Source organism: Diceros bicornis, chromosome 14 (genome assembly GCF_020826845.1).
Source record: "Diceros bicornis minor isolate mBicDic1 chromosome 14, mDicBic1.mat.cur, whole genome shotgun sequence".
Lineage (NCBI taxonomy): Eukaryota > Metazoa > Chordata > Mammalia > Perissodactyla > Rhinocerotidae > Diceros > Diceros bicornis.
Genome location: NC_080753.1, coordinates 47876067 through 47889411, shown reverse-complemented (window position 1 = coordinate 47889411; position 13345 = coordinate 47876067).

Here is a 13345-nt window from a genome sequence, read left to right as displayed (position 1 = left end):
AATATTAGGCATTTAATGTGATCAGTACTTTACACACCAGTTAGATGGAATTTTTAGAGTGAGAGAGAATTAAGTAGGATTTAATTGGGTGCTTTGTAAATAGTCAACTGTGTGCGTAACGTGGTCTGTTTGATTTTTAAAAGGAAAGGATTTGTTTCAGATTATACAAGAATAAAAGTATTATAGACCCAAGGGACTTTTTATGAGGTCAAAATCAAATATTTATATGAACATGAAATATCATGGTCCCTAGTAGTCAATTGAAGTTGCAATATCTCAACAGAAATGAACAAAGTTAATGCTAGTAGGCTCAAATAAATTGAAAAGTTTTAAAAATCTGTCCTATCCCCAGCATGTCATCCCCTCAGCTTTGACATTTCACTGGTCTTAGGTATTTTTAGAATTTGATGCATTTGATGTTGAGCCTTATAAAGTCAAAGGACTCCTTGTTTCGATGAGGTTTATTTTTATTTTTGATATTATTCATTCTTGTCACACATCAAGAAGAAAACACAAGAACACTGCTGGAATTCCAAATCTGAAGAATTCTAACGATTGCATTTTTTGTTATTAAAAAAGGGGACAATTCCTCCTTTTTATTTAGCAGTTTAATTTCAGTAGGAAGCAAGTCACATGTGCGCTATTGGTTGGAGTTAGACATCTGTCAGGGCTGACTGCTGGACCCCACCTAAGCTTTTAGGCTCAGTTTAAACTTATGCAGAGAGATTACAAACCTCAAAATAAATGGATGAATATTTTTGGTTTTTGAAGATAGGTGTTGCTCCTTAATTTTATATTTTGGGCATGAAAAACCACTAAAAGGGAAGAAAAGTGTTATAGATATTGCATTTTAGAGAGCTGGCATTTTTTCCCTGGCCACTTGCATAGCATTGGATGTCTCTAAAGAAAAAAAGTCATTTATTTTTTAAAAATTATATGCAGTTGTATAAAAATATTACATTCTGTTAAATGTTGGCTGTATCCTAACCAAGCAACCATTTGATTGATAAAAACATAAATTGATTGATAAAAATGATAAAAACATTTGAGTCATTTATAGTTCTAATTATTCAGATATTTGGTTTAACAGAGGAAAATAACCTGACTTCTCTCATTTAATTTGTCTACTTTTCATTGTATAGGCACAACCAAAGAGTAAGAAGCATTTAGAACCTTCAAAGGAAAAAAGAGTATCCTATAGTGATGTTGTTTCTAACGTGGTTATAAAATCCTGAGCATCTCAGACATCTCATGTTAAAGGAAGAAAAAAAAAAAAACGCTTTCATTTCAAAGAGCTAATATACTTTGATATTATATAAATCTTACTCTACTTTATTGTCAAGCTTTAACTGAATTTTTAGAACTTTTAAAAATTTTGACCCCCCAAATCTATTGTATTAAATGCCTTCTATAACAATAAATCTTCACTGAGCAAAGGGTTCTGAAGTTTGTGGTTTTTAATTGACTTCGACTGAGTTATGCAATTTTTCATTATCAAGAATGGGTCTCTTGATGGATCACCTCAATTATTTACAATGTTTCTTAGCATGTGATGAAAAATGTGGCTTAAAAATGGTGATATAAACGGAAAGAAAATCTGGTTTAAATGCTAAGGAAAGCTTGTCTGTTCTTTGGTGTCTGCTAGGGTAGGAAGCAATAATCCTAAAGCAGTAGCAGGATGATGTCCAGGGAAACTAAACCCACCCCCCCAACACACACACACACACACACAAAGGTAAATAATGTAGACAGAAAGAAATTATTTCACAATTGTACACAGCCAACTAAAACTGGCTCTGCCTTTCTAGCTGGCACACTTTAATTATATATATGTTAATCAGCCCAGATAGCCCTTGGGTCTCAACAGGGCCAAGTACCAAACCCTCCAGGCTTATGAGGAAGGAAAAGCTTCCCTTCACTGAATTGCAAGTCCAGGAAATTAATTTACCTACCTCAGAATTAATCGTAATAGGGCTGCCCTCAGTAGGTATTCTTCAGACCCAGATGATTTCTTTCAATTACAACCCATGACATTTTGCTAAAATATTAATTATATTAATTGGAACCATTGCCCAAAAGGTTTTAGGATTGTAATTTTACTTACGGTTCTACCTTGAGCATTGATATAATCGATACTTAAAAGATAAAGAAAACTCTTACAAAAGGGAACTAATTTTTTTCAAGGGAGATGAACTGCAGTCATATATAATTAATTGAAAATGCTTTCAAATTTTCAACGAATTTTAAACGCATGTTTGGCATTCAAGTGCCTTCTTCATGCTGATTCATATCCTGGCTTGTTCTAAAAAGTTTTGCCTAAGTGCTAAAACTCAGGTCTGAGCCACTTTGCTAAAGGTTTTCTATACTCACCCAAGCAAAGCAATTCGGTAGGAAGGTTCCTGAAGTTAGTTCCATCATTCATAAGTCTCCACAGTAAATTCATACACGGGATATGAAAAGAAGGTGGTAAAAATTGAAGTTAATTTGAAAAATCCCTTTCAGTCCATAAAAGAATAAACATCAGTTTCTAGGGGGAAAAAGAACAAAATGTGTTACCTGTATTCCACTGGCTAAAATGTGGCTAAAGAAGAATTGAACTTAGAAAGTTAAATAAAAAGACCCAAGACAAATTTTCCGTGTGAATCCATTTATATTTGAAATTTTTTCCAACAAGAAATCTCACATCTTAGAAAGGAATTTCCTAGATTACATAAGTATTGGCAAAATGCGCAAATTCCTGGTGGAACAAGACACCATTATGTGTTTTAAATTACGGTTTCTCAATTCTTTATGATATAAAATGCATATCAGCACTTTTAGCATGCATATTAAATTCAAATTTTAAAATTTTATCTTTTATTCCAAGTTTAATTTCCAAAGGAAAGTATTGCGGTCCTTCAGTACTTCATGAAAATTCATGTATTTCACAAAGTTTCTTAAATATTTACTTAAATATTTTCTTAAATTTTTAAAGTATTTTCTTAAATATTTTAAGCATTTTCTTAAATATTTACTACTTCTTTCATAAGCTTTAGCAGTCAATTGAGAGACGGTAGCTGTGTGTGTGTGTGCGTGTGTGTGTGTGTCTGTGTGCATATATTTACCTAAAAATAGTTGGCTAACATATAGGAAAATATCTTTCAAAAAGGAATTTTCATCTTAAAAAAGAAGTAAACGGTATTAACCTTCCTCCATTTTCTCTTCACTTTAGTTCCTAAGATTGGAGATTTCTGTAAAGATCCACCCGTCTGTTTTTTGGACTGCTATAAGTCAACCATATTATGTTTAAGCATAAAGCAGGATAAGAAATAAAGAATAGGTAAATCAATTGTCATGTTTATCATATCCTAGAATTTGGTTTAACCGTCATAAGTAATCTAAAGAAAAAGGTAAAGAAAAAAAGAGTGACACACTTATATGTCAAACCTCAGAGAAAGCCAGGAAAACAGACCTGAACTTGTAGACATAAATACACCTTACTTCAGCAATAACACTTTTCGTACATGTTGAACCTGAGTCCATGGCCATAGTTAAAGCAAAGTAGGCTCCTTAAGGGAGAAGGCTGTGCATGATTCTTCTTTGCATGTCCTATGGTGCCTAACCAGGACTTTGTAAAGTATCTGTTGAACTGAATTAAGAACGTCCCCGTAATAGAGTCTCTTCCCAGTACTCTCAGTTATTCTTTCTTTGCCCTTTCATCTACATTGAATCACAGCCGAATCAGACCAATATATCTAACTGCTTCCTGGTCCTCTCTGCCTAGGAAGTGCAGTGGATTTGAAACAGGGTTTTATGGTCTCCCCCATACCTGCCACTCTTTCTGGATTCCTTATTTTCTTAGTCAGTTTGGGCTGCCCTAACAAAGTACCATAGACTGAGTGGCTTAAACAACAAAGATTTATTTCTCACAGTTCTGGAGGCTGGAAGTCCAAGATCAAGGTGACAGCTGATTTGGTTCCTAGAAGTCACTGCCATTGCCGGATGAGCAGAGCCATCCGCATGCTTCCTTCAGATCCCCACAGTCACCCTGGCACTCCGCCTCCTCCTTAGACCTGCACCATAAGGTGCAAAAAGAACCCAAGGCTAAGCAAGCTCCTCTTCCTGCCCCGTAACCTGGACGTAAGGATCTTTCCAGTGTCATTTCACCACCAGTCCTTCCTCTCCTCCACTTCTGGCTGCCTTCAAGCACAGATTCCATGCTTCAGCCATACCTAAGGTCTTGTTCTGTACGTGCTAGACAGCAAAGGATGCTTATCTCTAGCCTTGACAGCATACGATTAATTTCCTGAGAGTTAAGAAGAAAGCAGCTCAGGAAGGACATAGGTGGAACACAGAACGTGGGAGTGGGGCAAGGGGAGCGCCTGCCCCGCCAGTCAAATCAGCTGAGTCAACTTGCCCATCTGTGGGTAAGGGCTAGCCTATTCGCATTCAAAATGGCATGCTCTTTCATGCTTCCCTTCCTTTGCACATGGTGTTACCCCTGCCTGAATCCCCTGACACCACCACCTCGAGTCTAGGCTGTTGTTAAACACTTCACCATCCTGCAAGACTCAACTGTCACCTCTTCTGCAAAAATTATATGATGCCTCTCCTCCTCGCCCCGCAAAATAGCCACCTCCCCATGCTATATTATAATTATTTTCACAGGCTTGTGTTCCCTGTAGATCCCCGATCCTCCGGGATTCCAGACCACAAAGTACTAGAAGAACATTCGTGCCACCGTCTGTGCTACAAACCTAGCAAATTCTTTGCAACTCAAAATTGCAATCAAGAGATTATCATTATCTTTAAAAACCTTTGGCTGCGTTAAACACAGAGAATAGATAAGCCATGTGTTCTTGAGAAGGAGGGAGTGTGGTTAGCCTTGGGCAAACAGAGTTGGACGGAGAGACTGAGGCGAGAAAATGTAGAGCAGATCCTGTATCCCAAAGAAATGAAGAAACATACTGACCCAAGTTGGGATAAGCAAACAAAGACGCCTCAGTGCCAGAGATAAAAATGCGGGGCGAGGAGGGATGACTACACTGGCGTAGGAGGTGATGGGTCTGGGGTGGAAGCAGCAGGCAGGAGGGACTCGTGAAGCTTGTACAATCAGTCTCTGCATTTGTGTCTTAGGCCTCTGTTCTCATCGATGGGTGAAGTGACATGGGATAGATCAGCCACAATCAATGCAGTGAATCCTCATGAGTTGGTTCTGAAAGGACAAGCTTGCTGCGTGAATGGGAAGACCTTTTACAGATGGAAGTTTCATTGCCCCTGCTATGATCTGAGGTCCTAGAAGTAGAATTGTATGATTAGAAACCTGGAATATGTCTTGAAATATTCCTTTTATTTTCCAGTGAGGGGGACAGAAGCCCAAGAGGTGAAGCGGCGGAGTCAGGTCCAGAAACTGGTTTCTCTATCTCTAATCCAGAACCGCAAAACTCAGCATGGATGAATTCTCTTCTAGTTCACTCTTTTTTTTTTTCTGAGGAAGATTCACCCTGAGCTAACATCCATTGCCAATCTTCCTCCTTTTTTTTTTTGGCTTGAGGAAGATTAGCCCTAAGCTAATATCTGTGCCAATCTTCCTCTACCTTATATGTGGGACACTGCCACAGCATGGCTGGTGAGTGGAGTAGGTCCACACCTGGGATCAGAACCCGAGAACCTGGGACACCGAAGCGGAGCACGTGGAACTTTAACCGCTTGGCCACGGGAGTGGGCCCCAGTTTACTCTTAAGTGGTTTATCTCGGTCTACATTCTAATCTACAACTTGACTCACGTTCTTTCCTAAGAAGGTGGGGTTTAAATCTTAAGCAAATAATCATTAAATGCAGGACTGATCTGGCTGCCTTCTAGAAAAGAGAACAGAGGCAAAGTCTTTTACAATAAGGATCAAGTATTTCAAAGCTCTTTGACAAAGGAGCAAAGGCTATTCAATGGAGAAAGGATAGTCTTTTCAACAAGTGATGTTGGAACAATTGGATGTTCGCATGCAAAAAAATGAACTTAGACACAGACCTTACACTTTTCACGAAGATTGACCTAAATATGAAGTGCAAAACTATAAAAATTCTAGAAGAAAACACGGGAGAAAAATCTATGGGTTTGATGATGTATTTTTAGATACAACACCAAAAGCGTGAAAGAATTTCAACCCTCTGTTATCCTCCACAATTGTATCTACCACGTCTGTGTGTGCAGACCCATCCTCCAGTCTGTGGAGGAAGTGTGATGTGGGGAAGGGGAACAGACTGTCCAGCCAAGCCAAAAGACTTGAGGGCTACTCAGAGCTCTGCAACTAATTAGTTGTGTCCTCTCAGGCAAGTAATTTTTCCAAGTTCAATTGCCTCATCTGTAAAATGGGTATATAATAATAATTTCCTAGCATAGAAGGTTCTTGAAAGATACAAAGCAAGTAACATATATGCAAATATTTTATAAGACTATGGTTATCATTTTGGAATATATAAAAATCATCTGGAGGGATTTTAAAAGTTTAGATTCCTGAGTTCTACCCATCTCCTCCCTCCCAAAGCTGAGATTCTGATTCATCAGGTCTAAGGTAGGACTCAGGAATTTGCATTTTAGCTTTTCCCTGGTGAATCTGAGGTAAGTCTCCCAGGAACCCCATTTTAAGAAACAGTATTGTAAGCTATAAAATGTTATATAGCTTTAAGCTATTATTGTTACACCACATGTGATGTATTTCTCCTACTTTTTGATTTCTCCACTTTCCAATTTTCCAGGAGCACCAATCAGGTGAAGAGGAGAGGTTAATATCTTATCAACAGAAGGTCATGGCAACAATATCTAGAGGGAGAAGGGAAGCTGGTACTAGCAGGGAATGCCTAGGAGGGAGCTACTTGAAAGTGAGACTATGGAGTGGGGTCCCTGGGACAAGTCTGTGGTCAAGATGCTGAGTCCTCGATACCCTTGGTTCTCATTCCAATCTTGCTATGAGTCAAAACATTCATAATGACCTTTTTTTCTTTACCTATCTCATTAAAGCTTAAATTTTCTAAGGAAAGATGTAAAAGAAGGAGGACATTTTCTACCCTCTTGTATGTCATTTTGAATCATTACATCCTCTCATTACATTTATATGATGACCTAAAAAATGTTGGAGAAGGTATGCCTACACAGGCAGCAATGAGCAGTATTGCTTTAATGGTAAAATGATTCCTCTAGAAAAACAACTTTAGAAAAATATTTCATTTCCCCTAGTATATTATAGTTTGCCTTAGAACTGTCCTAATTCATGGCTATCAAGTACTAAAATACTGTATGAGTGTAACGTTGGGATATGGTACAATTGCACTTTAATTTCATATAATGAATTTCTTCTTGGTAAAATTGTGTATAATTTTTATAAATTTAAAAGCAGTGGAGAAAAGAATAGCTTAAATTCTTCCAAAACTAAATAAGAACTTTATAAAAGGAAATATTAGTAAGTCTGTGGAATTAGATTCTGAGCTCTGCCACTTACTGTGTGGCCCCAGGCAAGGTACTTAACCTCTCTGAGCCTTATGTAAACTTTCTCTTATAATAAAGATACAATACTTAACAATGAGTCTTTATGAGGATCATGTGTGCAAAGCTTCTAAGACAGTTCTAGGCACATGAGCTATTCATTATACGTTAGTTCCTTTTCTCTAATCATTCCTGCCCCTATTCATCTTTAAGACCTAAAAACGTGCTTGCCTTCTTCCAGTACGAAAATGTGGTTAACAAGGGAAGAGCAAGGGATGTGTGTGCAACTGGGCCCTCAGTACGGAGGAAAAAGATTTCAAAAATGCACAAACATTCCAGGGAGACCAAGATTTTAAACTTTCTAAGAGCAGAAACCATTTTCTGTGTCATTTCTTTCTCCCCAGAATAACCCAGAGGTACTCTGCAGACAGAAGACATAAATGACATAAATGTTGACGGAAAAAGAAGGATTTGAGGAATGATGGGACTCTAAGGAGCAAAAAAAGAACTGCAGAGGTGAGAAGGTAGAGGAAAAATAGATGATGGCTTACAGGAAATTAAAACGATGGTCTTACATATCTGTTGATTTTGCTGTTAGCATGGTCGGGCAGAATGCTTTTGTTTGCTTTTTTATCTATTTTAGACATCTATTTTACTATCTATGTGTTTTATGGATCTTATCTATTTTATAAGTGCTACAGGACTGAGATAGATACTGAGAACAGGGACAGAGCGAGGAACTCTACACATAAACTCCCATAATCATGGCTAACTAATCTGGCATCCTGGTAATATTCTCCTGGCAGAGAAATAATTTTGAAAATCAAAGACATCATACTGGAGTGGTGTACAGTATACCAAGTGGTATTTCAGAGACAGATTAAGGTTGAAAACAGTATAAAATTTGTATATTTCTTCATAGCTTAGAAAAATCTACCTGTTATAATGTATGTTTAATATAACTTCTGGTAGCCATGCTTTGCCATAAACTAAAACCAAGACTAATTCAACAGGGTAAAGAGACCAATGTTAGGGAGTTCATAGCGTCAACTGTAATACTCCGGTGAATCATAAAATAAGATTTTTGAAGTAAAATCAAATACCCTGATTTTACTGATAAGGAAACTGAGGCTCTGAAATGTAAAAATGGGCCTTTTGTAAGATGACTTAAGGCAGAGGCAAAGCTGCCAGCAAGACTCAGGCCTTCCGACTTGCAGTCAAGGAGACTTTGTTAAGTTCAAAAGATATATAGTTATACTATATCAGGTTCCTCTTCATTCTGATGCGTGTATTTTTTTTCTTGCTGATCATTTTCCTCTTATAAAAATTCTGTAAACACAGCCTTTTTTTTTTTTTTTTTTTTTTTTTGCATTTGTAATTTGAGGACTGACTAGGGTCATTCCTGAGAGGGCTACGTTCCTAAGAGAATAAAACTATTTTTTTGAAACTCTAGAGATGATTGCTCTGGAAAAGAGAAACGCCTGTTTTTGTCTGGAGTTATTTTGAGGTGAAAGATCTCCTGATCACTTTGGATTATATTATTGTACTAGCAGACTCTAAGGATACATACAAATGCCCCGTTAAGTCCTTAATGATCCTGCAGGGCACTAGAGACCCTATCAATTTGTTTATCAATTTGCAGCTCTCATTTCACGACATGTGAAACACCAGTAAAAAAATAATTTCCTGCCTCATTCTTTTAGAGAATACAAAGAAATACACAATCACTGTAGACCTGTTACCTCTTGCCAAGTCTGGTTTTTATTATTATACATATAAAGAGAATCTTCTGTTTGCCAACATCTATAAAGGGGCTGATTTCCTCAGCTCCACAGTAATTGTTTAATATTAAATCAGTCCAAGATTTTAGGGCATGTTTCTCAGAAACCCTTTGTCTAGCATCAGGTGTGCATCTAGACAGGATAGCAGCTGTTAATTTTTAGGTTACAAAAAAAAAAGATAACGTGCATTTTCCCAAGTCTTAATGGAAACTCTTTACAGTTTAAATAGTCTAACTTGATGAAGTAAATAACATCTTCAATTCTTTCTGGAGATCAAAAACGTGCTTAAAACAAATAGAAGGTTCAACTTTTAAGAGGCAACATCTAGATTCCTTATGCAGTTTGATGCTTTCTTGGTAGACTGACACCATTTTAAAATGCTTTTAATAAAAAAATCAAGAGTGAATATAATTACTATAAAACCAGGTCAAATAAAAAAGACTATAAAGATCTCATAAGCCTTGCAATCTCCTTTCAGGGTTTATTTTTAAAGATTTCCTTTGTGTTCACTGTTCCTCCCTGCCAAAAGACACCGAACTTCTCTGTGAAGCTGTGTTTAGGGTTGACATCCAATTACCACTCTTTTTAGGAAACAGGATTATAAAGAGGTCCACTGGGTGATCCTAAGGATGAAATCCTAACACGTATCTCTGAAGGATTGTGTTGAGGACTGTGGTTTCAACTCAACCTAAGAGCTTCAGGCCTCTTCCCCTTCAACAATTTTTTTCTTCTTTTCCGTCCCCTTCCCCCCTGCCCCAAACCTCCCTGAAATCCCAATCTCCAGGGAGCTGGGGGTGTCCTTCCTACACAAACTTTCTTCTGGAAGCAGTGGAAAATCACAGAGAGAATCCTCTTCTCCCCCATCCTGTGAGTCTCATACCCTATAGAAATTACCAGGTAGGAAGAGACTGCACGCACTTCATGGGAGGATCCTGCTCATTTCAGAGAATCTGCAAAAGCACTTACAAGACAGCAAAAACACACATGCAGTCTCTCCATCCCACACTGCGTGGCCATTTCTCTAGTACTCAGGCCCTGATTTGGCTGACATTGCCATCGCAGGTTTTATATCACCGAATAACGTGGCATGGGGCGGCCCTGTTGGGCAATAGGGCTGCACTTGCCCTCAACATCACCGAAGCTCATTAGATCCCATTAATCAAATATTTGCTTTTACATTAAATGCACAGTTCTAGAAACACAAATTTCTGGCACAGCTGACCCTTGCATGATGTGAGTCTTGATAAACCAGCAAATTCTCCTGCTGACATTCCTCAGGTTACATGCTTTCCTGGTCCTACAGGCAGTGTCAGTTATCTGCTGCCCTCTTTTGAATTTTAGGGCACACTGCACTCATAAATAGGGTCTATTGCCTGAAAGAGCCTCTTCTGCCTGTCTCGGGGCAGGTTCAACCTTCTGGCTTAGTTTTCTGATGACCAGCAAGGGCTATTCCATGCTTTCACTCTCCCTTTGCATACTACTTTCTCTTCTCATGTTCTTCAGTGGAGAAAGCAAAGCCCATTTTCTACAACAGCAGAGCAGCAAATGAATTATAAGACATGCTATTGTGTTTTTTTTTCTTCTTATCTTAACCAAATTTATCACCCAGACCACTACCCTCTCTGGGCTGATCTATTCATTCCCTTAAAGGGCACACGTACAATTCTGCTGATAAGGATACTGAAAGGAAGACGTATGCCTGAATACAGTCCATATGCCTGTCCAGCTGAACACATCTGTCCTTCTAGGACAATAGCCTGTGATCCTCACAGAGGTGACAGGGTCATGAGGAAATCAGAAGGCCTTGCAGGAAGTTAGACCTGCCGGGCTGGATACAGCTCATTAATACTGCCTTCTTCCTGTCCTCCTGCCTACCTCTCCACTAGCTGCTCTCTGCTGAGATTACATCACCCCCCCAGGACCATTTGCATGGCGGCTCCTTCCCTAACTCTCCCCTGACAGCATCTCACCACTCTATCCTCATGTCCCCCGCTCATCTCTCCCGTTTCCTTCTACAAAACTAATACATGAAGGAACAGGTGAGAATATGCTCATTAAAAATAAAACGAAAGAAACTATTGTCATCTTTCCCTCAAAACCATAGGAGTTCTTTGGAGAATAAGAAGACAGGAGCAATGTTGTGCTCAGAAAAATTGCGAGAGACCACATCTAAGAATATGAATTCTACCAGAAAGTCGATTTCTTTTGTTCCTCTACAGGAATCTCTCTCTGTCTGTCTGTCTGCTTCTCTCATGCTTCTTTGAGCTCCACTTCACCCGCATAGCCTTTTCAGACTTAATCGTAAAGCATCACTCCCCTTCAGCCCATCTCTTTGCCATAGCAAAGAGATTCTTATACTTAGAATGGCTGCTCTCTGACCATGGAGATGGGAGAAGTGATCCCACTGTAGCTCCTAGTGGGAGAAAGAATGGATGGCACTGTCTTCCTCCGGGCAGAAGAAGCGCTGAAATTGTCTGATGACCCCACTAGAAGGCCACTAGAAGATTAAAATGCACCAAAAATACAGAAACCCTCACAAACCATTGGGCAAATGTCCCTCTGCACCAGGGCCGGCTTCCTGGGCATGCAATGCATGCAGCAGTACAGGACCCTACGCTTAGAAGGGCCTGCGCTTAGTTTAATGCTCTGCTATCACTGTCTTGAAATTCTTCATCATTTTTGAACAAGGGGCCTACGTTTTCTTTTTGTGCTGGGCCCCACAAATTACATGTCTGGTCCTGCACAGCATTCAGGGGCAGCCCAGTTCACAGGCATCCTATTTCTTCCTGAAATGGTGTGTTTACAAATGTTTATTTATTTTGGGGGTGGTTTGCCTTGTACCTGTTTTTGTTCTCTTAGCTAGAATGCCAGCTTATAAGGGTAATGTTGCGCGGCTGACAGGCAGCTACATTCCCAGGGATTGCAGGCTTGGTCAATTCTGGAATGAGAAAGTTTCCATGGAGAACTGTGCGATGCGCCTGAAAGGAATCATCATGGCAGGTAGAAAGACACTGAGAAATTCTGCACAGGGGAGATAGTTCAGTAAAAAGAGAGGTTCACAAGCAAGTCCCAGGGGTAATCCTGTTGTGTCTAGAAATAAGAGACAAGGAAAACCTTTTCTTCCAGATTCTTCCTTTTCAGCTGAAGCCACAAGGCCCCTGGCGCATACTCAGCTGATGTTTTTTATATCCTCTACTGTTTACTCTGAATTCTTCCTGAGCTGTTGCAGAGAAGCACTACATCGACACAATTTATTTTATTACGATGCCATGTCATATAATATATCTCCTGCTCACATTAGGTTGATGTGGCACTGCGTTTGTGTGTGAGCATATATGGATACATATTATCACAATCACCATGGAATAGCGTTTATTAAGTGCCCAATACCATATTAGATGCTACAAACAGAACTGTGAGGGCACATATAATAATTTAATAACATAAAAAAAGATACTCTTTCTATTTAATTCAAATTACAGAAAAACAAAACAAAAAAACTACTTGGTATTTCCTCTCCGTGCCTGCTGTATGGTGGTAAGAAAGACCTCTAAGTGCATAAAGCTCTTATCTTTGTTCATTCCCCAAAGAATAATAGATCAGTCAGAGCTCTGATGCTGTTTTAATAATGTACAATTTACAATTCATTGGTTACCAAGCACTCACAGTATAATTAATTTTACAGACCTGTTCAGCAAATCCACATGGTTTTGTACAATATGGTGGGAGGCGGGTAGTAGTCCCGGGGGAGGAGACTGGGAGGGGAGGGCAAAGGAAAGATGGGGGAAGATGGAAAGCCATCTTTTCTCCTCTTTCATATCAAAGTGGCTGAGTCCTGCACCAGCTGGGCAGACTGGGAGGCAGCTGTTACTGCTGTAGGAAAGACTGAGTTTGACATACAGATATCTTCCCACCAAAAAGTTTTGGACCAGCAAAAACTGCAATCCTTATGGGTACCATATGCAGTCTCCTGGGAAGATCTCACTAAGGAAGCATGGTGACTAAACCACAAAGCAATGTCAAGAACCACTCTTTTAGAAAGGAAGCTATTTCCCTCTCCTTCTTAACTACATGCTTCTGAAAATAAAATTTAACCTGCATGTGACCA